The 14,177-nt window shown below is 29.3% G+C and overlaps 1 protein-coding gene across 3 annotated transcripts in view; it reads right to left on the reverse strand.

Moving 5' to 3' along the window:
* Positions 1-14,177, reverse strand: part of LOC123296623 (serine/threonine-protein phosphatase 4 regulatory subunit 1-like) — a 241,718-nt gene that overhangs the window by 75,199 nt on the left and 152,342 nt on the right. Inside the window, exon 1 of one of the 3 annotated variants that reach the window (XM_044878175.1) lies at positions 8,178-8,489. The exons of the other annotated variants lie outside the window; for them this stretch is intronic. The gene's annotated coding sequence lies outside the window, so the exon portion shown is untranslated. Of the gene's footprint in view, positions 1-8,177; positions 8,490-14,177 lie in introns of those variants that run through there. 3 annotated transcript variants of the gene reach the window in all.

A 14,177-nucleotide genomic window follows, 5' to 3' on the forward strand; every position in this document is an offset into this window, starting at 1 on the left:
CTATTAAAGTGTAATTAATTCTACACAATTTAAAAGAAACTAATTAATTAGCAAGTATCGTATAATATAAAATCTGTAATTTTTTCTACCTAATAATTGTTTATTTCAATGATTTTGATAGCGTGACATGAACATAAAAATAATAAGATTATAAATACAATTTTTAATTGGGTTACTTACAAATTAATCATGTAATTACATTTTATAATAATGCTGGTGTGGTCCGGCTAGTGTAACAGAAATCACATACATAGCTGTTCTTTTCATATCTAAGTAATTACACTATTTACACTGAGTGTAAGTAGAAAAGAATTAACTTTACAACACTGTTATTTTAATATGTAAGTAAAAACAAACATGTACTAAGTTAGTTGTATTTCTGTATAGAAATCGTTGAGTATCACAATTATGTCAGCCTTTCGCCCACCGATTATTTCGGTTTTTGGAAATTATTGAAAATATAAGGTAATAAATAATTATTTAAGTAATATTTAATGAATAATTATGAATAAAACCGCATAATAGACTGAGATTCACGATTGACCCTGTCTATTATGCGGTTTTTTAACTTTATTATCGATTAAATACTATTTAAATAATTATTTAATACCTTATATTTATAAATAGTGACCCAGCACTGAAGTACGTTAAGCTGAGCGTAACTTATGCGCCCTCTACTTCAAAAACAGTTCAACGTACAAAAAAGTTTCAAACAAAGTTTGTAGAAAATTTTAACTTCTAACCTTTTATAATAAATGTTAATACGATTCAAGGCAGAAGAAAGGAGATATTCACAAAAATTGATTTTCGAGACCTTTGACCTTGAATATCTAATCTTATGTGACTTTTGAGGCAACATTTTTAATCAAAATAAAGTGTTTGTACAAAAATTTAGTTTATTCCGTTAGATTCCGAGGTGAAACCCTAAGATTATTGGAGTATTAGTATAATATTAATTGATTGAATTATAACTGAGTCACAGCTAGTAGAATGTTCTTCAATTTTATTCTTACACTGAGTCGAACAGAACAAACAGATACTCATACATGTGTGTGTAAATAAAAGTATGTTTGAGTGTGTTTGGACTAAAGAACGCATGAATTTTATTATTTCGTGGAAATATTTTTTTTTTATTAGAGGGTAAAGACTTTTAAATGTAATTTTATGTGTTATATAAATAGTAAGTAAATACCTGTTTTGATTTGTTAATATGATTCTGTATATTTTTGAAAAAAAGTTTTATTCTTTGAAATGTATTGGATGTAAGTAGTCAAGTCGTGATTCTTGTTTTACGCGCTTTTTTTTTAAATAGATTTAAGAATACACGTCATTGTACATTATTTCAAATCCAGAAATCCTACTCGAATGCTTTATTATTAAAATCTCAAAAGAAAGGCTTTTACAGTGGAACTTGGTTAAGTGGGACCTGGATAAGTGAGAAACCTCCATAACTTGAACTCATACTGAGATCCCAACACTATAGCACTTTGGCCTCTGTAAGTGCGACTGAATTATCATGGTCGTGTGACGAAGCAAACCTCTATATCTGGGATTCGTTCTTTTGATTGTATTGTCATGGTTACCTCTATAACTGAGACAGCGAGCGAATTTTATATGCGTTAACCTCTGTAACTGAGAACTGAGATAACATCGTTTTGTTTGTTTACTACTTATTCATATTTTACCCGCACTAACTTGTTTTGAGCCTCAATGACCATAAGTTTTAATTTTGCTTTACTACCATATGGATGTGTATTTGAAAAATTCCGAAACGGAGGCTCAAATCGTTATCAGTACGTGAAAAACTGAAGTTAATATCCGTTTATGAAAGTGGGAAGACACGCGATGAAGTCTGTGTCGAATTTAATGTGCCAAAATATACTCAATTTTCTGAAGGACAAGGGCAACTTAAACATGTACGTTGATCAGAATATCCTGAACTTGAACAGTGTTTGCTAATACTGGTCAAGCAAATTCGTAACAAAAACGTTCCGTTAAGTGGAAACCGTTGATTAACGAAAGGCACAAGATTTCGCGCGAAGGCTCGGTATTCATAATTTTTGTAGCAGCAATGATATTGCTAATACGTTAATTTATTTAATGAACGCACCTCCATAACTGAAATAACCTGTGATCTGCCTGACCTCTATTAATGGAATCTTCTTTAAATGAGACAGATATTTATTTATACCTGGATATCGGAGACACTAGGTAAGTAGAATACCTCTATATGAGACAAATTTGCAGATGCCTCACTTAACCAGGTTCCACTGTAATTTGATTTTGTAATGATTTTTATATAAAATTTGAAGTATGCTGCGTGAATCTTCTAATAATTATAAATCGAAGTATATTTAACAAAATCAACATCAGAGAATTGAGGCACGTGTGTGAGAATTTATTTAAATAAATTATAACAATTTATACAAATTAAATAATTATTATCACAACATTTACGATGCAATGGTTGTTACTGTACTATAATGATAATGATGATACTAATGATAATAATCATGATATATGATGAGTGTGTTTTTCCTCTCATTCTCTCCATTCCACGTTCCAAACCATTGTCAAAATAAAAATGTGTTTAATTAACATTAAAAATTAAACACTAAAAATAATATTTGTACTTACTTTTAAAATTATATTTTATATTTATTATTAAATGTTATTTTTAAATTAACAATTAGACATAATATTTTTATTTTTAATATTAGAATATGATTCATTTTTTAATTAAATTTTGTCAAGTTTATAAAAAAAAAAAATAATCTACACGTGCGGAATTTCGCAGAGCGGTTAACGACGAAAACTAGGTCCACGGTCCAAAAAGATACCGCACAGATTTGGTTTTAAGATATAGTTTTGTTCAGTATGTAATTTGTAGATACAGTAGAATCTCGATAAGTTAAAGTCCAAGGGAAACACAAAATATTTTAAGTTATAGAGGTTTTAAGTTATCAAGTGTCTATGTTAGGTAAAGGTTAATATAGAGGTATGTACATGTTTCTATGTACGCTAGTTAATATAGAGGTATGTACATGTTTCTATGTAGTTACTGAGGGCCTATACAGAGATTATTTATTTAAGTTATAGAGGTTGCGTCTTTTAAGTTATAGAGGTTTTGGGCTCTGATGGGAAGGGAACATAGTATTTTTTGAAGTAACAGAGGTTTTTATGTTACCGAGGTTTAAGTTATCGAGATTCTACTGTATATAGAAAAAATTACTGTTGACATTTTGTATCACTTATATATTATTTCTACCCTATTTCTTTTCTGCATGGCTAAAATCTTAAAATTATATACTGGTCATGATGCTTGCCTTTATAAACATAAAATTTAACGGGTTGTTTAAGCCATTCTACCAATTTCTATCCCTACATATATTTCTAGCTGTGAATTACCCGCTTCGCTGGGGAACTTTAAATACAAGGATTATTATGTCATAACCTTCACTTCATATGTCGTCACTTACCCTCCTTATGCATGTATTATACATAAAAACCTTACTATTGAATCACTCTATCTAAAATCTGCATCAAAATTCGTTGCGTAGTTTTAAAGATCTAAGCATGCATAGGGACAAGACAGCATGAAGCGACTATGTTTTATACTATGTATTGATATATGTTTCCCTAAACATTGTTTGTTTTTTTGTTATGGTTTCACGTACAAACTACTGAATGAATTTGAATGAAACAATAATATAGTTCATACATCAGAATATCGCATGAGTTAATTTATAAATACTTTTCTTTTTATTAAAAAAAATAAATTTTATTCTGACATTTTACTGCACCATCTATTAGCATCATTTTGAACCACAAATTAAAGATTCCTGTAAAAATGGTAAGCAAGATACAATTCATGGCCATCAGTTCTGATATTTTCAACAAAAATATGACTATTTTATGTTTAAAAACAAAATTAAAAACTGGATTTTACCTGTGTGAATCAACCCTAGCCCCTATTTTTGAGTGTTATGGACGAAGGATAAATGAGAGCAAGAGAAGTGAAACCAATAACGCGGTGGTTTTTACCAGTGTTTACTTTTAAACCCAGCGAAGCGGGCGGATATCGAGCTAGTAATTAAATAAAAAGGTAAACAATTTAACTTTTTTGCTATTTTCGAATACGTTTCTTTGGATATTTCTACAATCTTTACGCAAACATTAATTAATAGTTTTTTCTACCTTATCTAGTATTAAATAAGTGCATTAGATTCTTAACAACTTAAGAAAACTAATTAAAAAAATTTGAATACCTACCACGCGAGAGACATCATAAAAAAATAACCATAATTTTTTTTTTTTTGTATTTACTTATTAAATGACTAATGAAATTCAATAAATAATTTTTGATTGTTCATATGAATGGAATCTTACGACTTACGAGCAGTACCAAACCAAAATACTTTACATAGTGTATTTTTATTAGTTGAGAGTGGAAGGAGAAAAGAATTGATGGTCAGGTGTGTACAAGTAACAGTTCTATTGGTGGGAAGGGTCAGTGGCGCGCCCGAACCAACGGATATTGCCGCATACCATCATCAGAAAATATTGTTGGAATGTGGTCTTCTAAATACGTACATACATAGATATACATACACACACACACACACACACACATACATACATAAATGTATATACTGCAAGCCATCACCATAAGAAGCTGGTAAACAACGTCGATACGTACAAATTCTTCTGCTTTGGGTTGAGAGACTTCGTGAATGAACATTACTTGGAGGTGAACTTTTTTTTAATTTAATTCAGAATAATAAAATTCATTTTAATATCTACTAGCTAGAAAGTATGCATGAAATTGTCTTTCAAATTTCACGCTCCGGTATTTCGAGGACAAATATGACGAGGGTAAAATATAAAAAACAACGAAAATTACATTTTCTTTTATGATGCTTCTGCAGAATTTATATTTCCACGAAAATAATTATGATTGAGAGATTTTCGTTACATAACGAAATTAATTCATGGAAAGTGACTGGGAATTCCTTAAATTTATAAAAATTTGTTTACAAGAATCGTAAAATCACGAGTTTTGAAACAAAATAATACCATGGTGGATCTAATTTTTGAATGAAGGGCTAATAGCCGAGTTGCTAAATTCAAACTGGTTAAATATTGAAATAATGGTCTCAAAAATACGTGTGAAAACTCGTTGGATTCGGAATAACGTGCCTGAAGCGTTTTTCAGCACATACAAAATTGATGAAGTTATGAACAATTAAATATTTAAAAAAAGTTTTTTTTAGCCAATATTTCAGAAAAATGTTCTTAAAAAGGAGAAAATTCAATTCAACTTTCACCTCCAAAAGTCTATCTTCATTATGTAAACTTTAAATTAACGCGAAAATAGGTCTTTTTGCATTATTTTTAGTTCACACTAAATAATTTTTTTTAAGATTTTAAATATGAATTAGAAAATTCTGGTGTATCCTAAAGACATTACAAAATTTATTACCGCTGGAAATTTATCAAAAAGTTAATATCACAACAAATTAACAAAACTTTATCGAATTTTCGCCTTAATTGTTAACTTTAAAAAAAATGTTTAAATAATTAGCGTAAAATTTTTTGGCTTCGTGGAGTCCTTATATATTTATTAAAAAAATCACGTCAAAAGAGTTTAAAAAATTTGATGCTTTTTTTATGGCTATAATTTTTAAATTTCATCTATTTGAACTTGTTGACTGGATAACTCGAGCTAAAACATACTCTGTTGCGTACGTTGAAATATTTCCAATTCGATTTAAATAATCGAAGAATTCCATATTATTTGTTTCTTTCTCTCTTTCAACTGCCCTATATATCCCCTGTTTTACATATGATTGCCCACCTAAAAATGTATGGTTATCTTTTAAATCTAGCAAGGAAATTCTACGGAAGTTTAATTTTAAATATTTTGTTTAATTAAATGCCATTTGTGGAAAAATGCCAACTATATTTCTCATTTGAAAAGAATATAATTTTCATCTCAAATTAGTAGCTCATTTTAAACAAAAAAAAGTCTATTACTTTTCATAAAAGAACAGCAGTTGTTCTTAATTTTATGTGTTGAAAACATCCCAAATATTTTGTCTGCAACATGACTATAACACTAACAAAGTAGGTCAAGTCATTAACCATAAATAACACGCCAAAAACTTATTTTTGGAAAAAACAAAAATCACGATTAAAAACTAAAAAAAAAATATTTTTGAAATATCTGTACAGAAAAGATTATTTTACAACAGGTAAAAATATCTTTTAGCTATTGTTAAAATTTTTTGATCTAGATATATATTTTTAGAAAAAAATAATAATAAAAGAAGTTATTTTAAACCACAAACGGAAATGAAAGTAGAAAAATATATCTTTAAAATAATATTCTTTTTCTTTCGTATTTCAAATACAAAATAAAACGGTGGATCGGTTATTGATCTTTTGATTTTCAAATTAATATTGCAAATTATACAAATTCATTATTGATTAGTATTCATAATTATCATGGAAAAAATTGAATATTTACCGTTAAATAATAGGATTCTACCTTCAAAATTGGAGTACTCCACTTTTTTTAATTGAATTTTTTCATCCGTTTTTTCAAGAAGGGCATATCTCAAAAAGCGTCAAATACGCAGACAGCACTCATGTAATTAAAATATTTTAACGAAAAGTTTACACAAAAAATTTAAATAAAATAAACTCACGATAATCATTATTTTCTAATATAAAAAAGTTTTCTTTTCAATTAATGTTATTTCTAAAACTTGAGATTTTTTTTACTTATGAAATGAGAGAAAAAATGTAATTAGAGTAATGTATATATGCCTATTTGAATATTTGACAAGATTTTGGAAGCCGATATTTCCAGTTCAATGAAGCTATATTTTGTGGCTGAGTTGTCAATTTTTCCACAAGTTAGTAAAATAATAATTACTTAGCTTATTGAAAAAAAAATCGTAATTAACATACATACCTAAGACAATAATAAAAAGATACGCAATAAATTCACTCTAAAATTACTCACACACAAGGCCATTTTATTTATTAAAAAAAGATAAATTTTAAGAGAAACCAAATATTAACAAAAATTTAAATTCTACGCGCCAAAAAATATATTATACTTTTCTCTATTATTATTTCCTAGAAAAAATGAAACAAATTTATTTTCAGAAAAACAGCATTAAGAAAACAGAAAGTACTTGAAACTGAATTATTGGTAACCTTGGATGTATGATATGAAATGGCGCAGTTGAAAATAATGATAAATATTTAGCCTACTTTTTTTTTCATGTTACCGTTTTGTTTTTATCAAACCACGAATTAGAAAAAAACAAACATAATTCATTTATCAACACACGAATATAAAAATTAAAAAATTTTCTCACAAGATTATTTATTTATTAATTCGCGCTCTTTTCCAAAAATAAAAATATTCGTACCAAAAAAAGAATTATAACGGAAAAAATTCTTAATTATTTCCGGAATAAAAATATGAACTCAGCTACTAAGAAATTAAATTAGTAATAATTATTAATGAATTCCGATGAATCATAAAACTATAAAAAATATTTAATTAAAAAATAATTAAGGCACGCACATGTTTTTTTAATACTAAAAATCTTCACAAAACTGTTTGAAAAAACATAAATTAGGCATGCGCATTGTTAACCTACTATCAGAAAAAAAAAACAGGCTTAAAAAACAAGTATTTGAAAAGTGACATCATGGGAAAAATTAGAACGTGGGATTCTATACAAGAAGTTATTCATAAATGAAATTATTTTAAAAAAATAATTAAAAGGAATGTAATAGTTTTAATTCGTGTAAGTTCATCAATCTTCAGAAAATTTCAAGAGACATACAAAGTTATTCAAAGACGGAGGATGCTATGACGCGTTACTAGTAGTAAATAACTAAGCAATGCTAATTTATTTTAGTATCATAGACATACAACAATTCTCTTAAGGGCTTTGAACTTTTCAAATAGACAACAAGCTTTATAAACATAAACAACATATGCAGTTCGAATTTAGTTTTTTTTTTTTGCGATGGTATGTTAATATTCACAACTCCGCAAAAAATAAAAAAATAAGTTAAAAATAAACTCGCGCTAATTCTAAATTTAAACAGTGTTTTGTGAACAAACAAAAAATATGAAAAAAATATCTTACTTAATAAATGATTTCCGGTTAGGAGATATCCTGTCAATGGTTGTGTTGTCTGGGATTCAGCCATGTGGAGATGTGTCGAACAAAAGTAGAGAGAGGCGAACACGTGTGTAGCACAACTATACAATATAAGCAAAGCACACACAAAAATATCGAAGGCTAGCCGACTTCCTGTTCTCAAAAAAAAAACTGTGTTTGTATTCACAAAAACTTCCAACTAAGGGTATAACGGATATCAAAAATGTCGAGCACCAAAAAATATTAATAAAATAAAACGCACAGTCTAGAAGCTTTTCGAAAAAAATCCACCTCACAAAATTTATGTTTTCCACAATCACAATATCCAAAAAATAATAATAAAATTATTCCACACTACACAGTAATCACGTAATGTTTGAGAAAAAATTTTTTCTAGACGAAAAATTTATTTTTCCAATTTATATACAAAAAAAAATCCACAATTTATTTTCACACAAAAATAACAACTACACAAATAATATAATCGTCTAATAATATTACTTTGGTTATTAACACAGATAAATGCTCGCCGTCTAGCCAAAGACATGTCGTTCCACACTAAAACATGACTGAACGCATACACACAAAGGAGTGAGACGCAGAACGGAAACTCACCATAGTGTCTCCCCTCCTCTTTACAAAAGAGAATAAAAAAATCGTCATATACACTCTACAATTTTACCTCAATGTGTACCCCTCCGTGTTATACTACATTATATACAGTGTCTCCGACCTCACCTAATCCACATATAGACTCGACCATAAATGCGCATGTGTATACAATTTCCATTCTCAGTGTTCATCATAATATCATACAGTTTTTGTATATTTATAAAATTCTAGTATTTTAGTTAGAACGTTGTGTCACCGCATATGTATTTTAATTTTTGTAGTGCGCGCGTTTTTTTTTATATTCTCTTAAGTTCATTATGAATTTGTCTAGTCACATGGTTTGTTTTTAAAAACAATGCCGTTAAGTAAATTTTACTAATCAAGAGAAATTCACCCGGAAGACGACATAGAAAAAAACATCTCTAATTTAATTATGGCTTAACATTTTTTTCCCGCGCCTTTTTAGTAAACAACAAAACAGCAAGTCGATTCCTTAGAACAATATGAGTGGTGTGTTCAAGTCATGATGTGTGCGGTAGAATCATTGTAAAACCAGTATAGATAATAATGGGTATACAGTCAAAATCAGTTATACGACACACACATCGCTTATAATGACGGATGGGATATATTACGAAAAATTGAAATGATCTGAATTGAAACTGAATTCAAAATTACAGCTCTAAAGATGTACGAGTACCAAGGCAATTTTAATTAAAAAGCTTGATTTTTTATATGAAGTTGGACTAAGTCTAAATCAATTCTGAAAATTTTAAGAGGGGTTGTCTGATTATTTAAATAAATAATAGACTTCAAAAGAAGGCAAATTTAACTGATCTTATGGTAAAACGGTAAATGGATGGCACGTTTTCATACATTTATCCAAAACAAGTCGGTGGAAATTGAAAAAAAAAACTATTTAAATTGAAGTTCAAACCTTAACAAATTATGGAAAACAAAAAAAAAACCGTTGTGCCCGACTTATTAAGGATGCATGAGTACGGTAATGAGTGCACAAAATTAAAAAAAAATTATTTTCAATTTTGATGGTGAATTATTTAATAACTTGACAATATAAGATGAAAAGTAAGAATAAAAATTTCGATATCGGGAGTAATTATGAATCGAAAAATCATGAAAATTGCTAATTTTGTTTAATTATTTAGCTTTCGCTATTTCGTAAACCAAGGACGATATCACAAAATTTTATTGTTATTTTTCGTCTACATTCATGAAGTTAACAAAATTCATCATCAAGGTTGAAAAAAAGTATAATTTCAATCCTAAATCTAAAATGCCTTGGTGCTCGTACTACCTTAATTAACTTTAGAATATTCTTGGATGCCAGTTTAAGTCCATCTCAAGTAATGGTGTCATTTGAGAGACAAGCTTTCGTTTTCGTATTCACGCAGAATTTTTATTCCAGTTTCCTCCTATCCATGACAAAATCTGCAGATTCTTTAACTTTTGGTGAAGTGGCTTCTAGAAGATAATTATTTCAGAAAAGACAATTGATTATTCCATGTAAGATCTTGATATGCGTATATTTTAACGAGCGAGCTTTCATCCTTCTTCAAAGACGAGTGATTTATTTTTAGTAAATTGTCACCAAATATTAGTTCCTATATTGCATTTGGTAAAGATTGGCGGATATAACGACCATAACTGGAAGTTCCTTCAATGTCGTTATAACCAATTCTGACTGTATTTAATATTGTAAGAAATATTTTTGTTGACAAAAACCTGTACGCAGTCTCCAATATAATATAAGCTACCATATATTCATATTATTATATAGAAAGCATTGATCCAGAGTTAAATTTTTCACTTCATACATATAAAATAAAGCATATAACACACATAACTAAGTGCGTTTTTTGTTTACTGAAATATCTTGGCGTAATACGTCAAGTTTTGGATATCTTCTATTGAAGAATTTAACTGACATAAACAAAAGAGAAAAAATTGCTTCATTGTATCACCTCGCTATGCCACATTGCGATGGTGGAAGGAAACAGAAACGTGAAAATATTGAGAAGCACCGTTATTAACGACAACGAAATTTCTATGAGTTAGTCAGAGTAACGACCTGGATAACCTTAAAAGCCTGGATATATACTGAATCTCAGAGATTTGACTCTTTGAAGATCTTAATTTTTTATCAATAATATAGAAATATTTTCACTCATATTATGTAAGAAAATTCAGAAGGATGCTGCAAGCCTTAAGTAAAAGAGTGATAATATAAAACAATAGAGGAGTATCCTCTGCACCTTCCTTGAGAACGACCTGTCACTCGAAGACGAGACCTCTTCAAGTAAGATGTACTATTAAAATCGGATGAAGCTAGAGGATTCTGTCGAGGTCAAATGCCATAACGAAAACCCACAACTTCTACGTCGGAATTTCTCCCAGGATTGATGGATCCAAGGTTTCGAACCCGAACATTCTGAATTTGATGCCCTGCAGATTTATGTAGGTTCAAATAACATGTATGGATGTTTCGCCATCCTCCATACAGGCTCTGCAAGTGGAATCACGAGCAGTAAATGAGTAAATACCCAACAGAAAGTTAACTAATTCAAAATAGTTTTTCCTTTGACGGAGGCGAGAACAATTTTTTAGCACTGTATACCGGCTGGGCATCTTTAGTAAATTTTTGTTGGAACAAGACACTTTTGCGAATAGAATATCCTGATCTTGAAGTCGTACAACTTATTAAGAAGAAATTAATTTTCTCTTACCAGGATGAGTAGAATTAACCAATAGTATTTTAATAACGAGGGGTGGTATCGGTTTTGATTCTCGATATATTGAACTTAGATCTTCTATGTCCACATTTTATACGACCCTAGGCTCTTGCCCCCAGGGACCCTGACGATAAGTTTATAAAGGTTAATACCACAACGTTCTGTGGAGACAATTGAAGTGACGAATTGCTCATAGCAGCGTTATGGAGACTACTCCCTTTATGGAAAAAAGATCGGTGCCGAAATATTCTTTACATATTCTTTATTATTTTTAATCTTCTATTGAAGTGGAAATTTCAAAATCTTACATACGCTGCAAATGTTACTAACGAAGAGTCTCAAATAAAGTATAAAACATTCTTCATTTGAGATGCTAATCGATAATGAAGGAACTCACAAAAAACCAGATACTCCATTAAAGTTACGTCACCAGGTGTCTTTAGTGTAACACTACCGGACATTAGAAGATATCAAGAAATGAAAATAAAAAACCTGTGTGAACCTGAATTGACATACAGATTACAATAATATTTGGTATGATTTCTATGTATAGAACGAAAGTTTTTTGCACTCTCAAAACAGAAAATTTGCATAAACACAATATAACTGTTGTGAATATGAAGGAGAGACAAGAGCATTATTTTGGTGGGTCGAAAACGGTATAATAATATAGTTAAGATATTTTATTCACCCAAGCTGGTTTTATAGCGATGATGTCTAGTCAAATTATTATTATATACAACAGCACACTGCTGACTACTCTCAAATCCAAAGAAGAAGAAAACTGTACTATATACAAATAATAATAATAATAATAATATTATAGGGTTGAAAAACCGACCTTGAACGATGGTGGTAGTAAATTCAAGGGAGCAGTTAGCGTTCATTGCACGCAGAAATATCGATTTAGAGTATAGCGCGCGCAAAGCCAAAATATTAACCAAATATATATACACACATATTTGTACTACCTATATATAGTAGTATGCTTTTTTGTGTGTGATTATTATTATTATTGTTATTTTTGTTTGAATTTCAAAAGAATTTTTATTCCCCAATCCATAATGCGAGCACACACAATCACAAATGCACGAAGAACAGTCAGTCTGTCTAGAGACTACATAAAAAGAAGAAGAAAAAAATCACAAATTTAATTTAATTGAAATTGATCAAGTTTTTACTTGGTAATTTGTTTTCATACCAAGAAAGAGACACGTTTTTACGAATATGTACTTGTCTTTATTTTATCCTTGGCAAACAGAATATTGTATAGCCAGAGGACGATAAGCTCATACATAGAAATGACGTAATACTTTTGTGGTATACGTTGTCCCTGACCAAATTTTAAGATAATAATATTCGGAAGAGAGAGATTAATTGTTTCTTTCCAAAGAAATTTAAAATGCGATATCTCAAAATCTATCGATATATCGAAAACTTGATTGAAATCGTTTCACTCAAAAATTCAAAGAGGCAGTCAATCTTCACCCATCTGATAACTAGATTAGACATTATTTTTATAAAATTTTATTGATTTTTTAAACACTTCTATCTTTTCTTGTATTTCGTAATTAAATTACCTTTCTTCTGATACCATTTTCGATTGGTTAGCAGATCGGTGTAATTATCTATATTGACTTATCTGTTCATATGGTATGAATAGATCTACACAAATCTGTTAACCAATTGAAATTTGAATCAGAAAAAATATTATTTAATTACGAAAATGTAATGGTATAGGCTTGCATGAACAAAACCGTTTAAGGAAAAATTTGATTAAAATTAATTTAATAAAAAATAGAAAATTTTTCGATAGAAAAAGTATGATAGATATGTTAAAAAATCAAAAAAATTTCTTAAAAAATATATCTCATTTGGTTATCAGATGTGTGAAGATCGAAATTAAACTGTTCTCTTGTACTATTAAGTGTGTACTAGGGGAGTGTGTGTACAGTGTACTAGGAAGAATATGTGGGAGTTAGCTAAGAAGCATTTATATCCACAGAAACTGCTTATTTTAAAAGAATTATGCTCCTACACTCACGTCTTATTGCATGCGAAAAAGTTTCAAAGCTCTAATCACGTTATTTTAGCGTAGAAAAAAACAGATCAAGAACAGCACAGGATCTTGCGGAATAAGCATAGGAAAAGTATTGGGAATCTGTATCATTTCAAAATGCGAATCATTTCAAAATGTGAATCGTTCTAGGGTGTCTGTAATGTGGTTAAAGGCTGAAATGTTTACTTAATACAAAAAATCTAATATAAACACCACACAATTTCTTTCAACACCAGAAATCTAAAATTTTTGAGTTCTATTTCCAAAATTTTTATATTCTACGGCAAATGTTATTTGAGTTATGGGAAACTATGAAACTAGTAATTCATTTGAATAGAGTGATGCTCCAAATTTATATTTCCATAAATTCCTACTTTTTTCACGAATACAATATTTTTTTTAGTTTATATACAGACAAAACTCAAAGGCGTCAAACAGAAGTCAAATGCTAGTAATAATATCAAAATTTTTGGAAGCTTGTAGCCCAAAAAGAGGTATTTTATACAACATTGTAGAATAACTACTAAATAAGTAGTAAAATTCTTTGATAATTTAAACGACTTC

This window comes from Chrysoperla carnea, chromosome 3 (genome assembly GCF_905475395.1).
Source record: "Chrysoperla carnea chromosome 3, inChrCarn1.1, whole genome shotgun sequence".
Lineage (NCBI taxonomy): Eukaryota > Metazoa > Arthropoda > Insecta > Neuroptera > Chrysopidae > Chrysoperla > Chrysoperla carnea.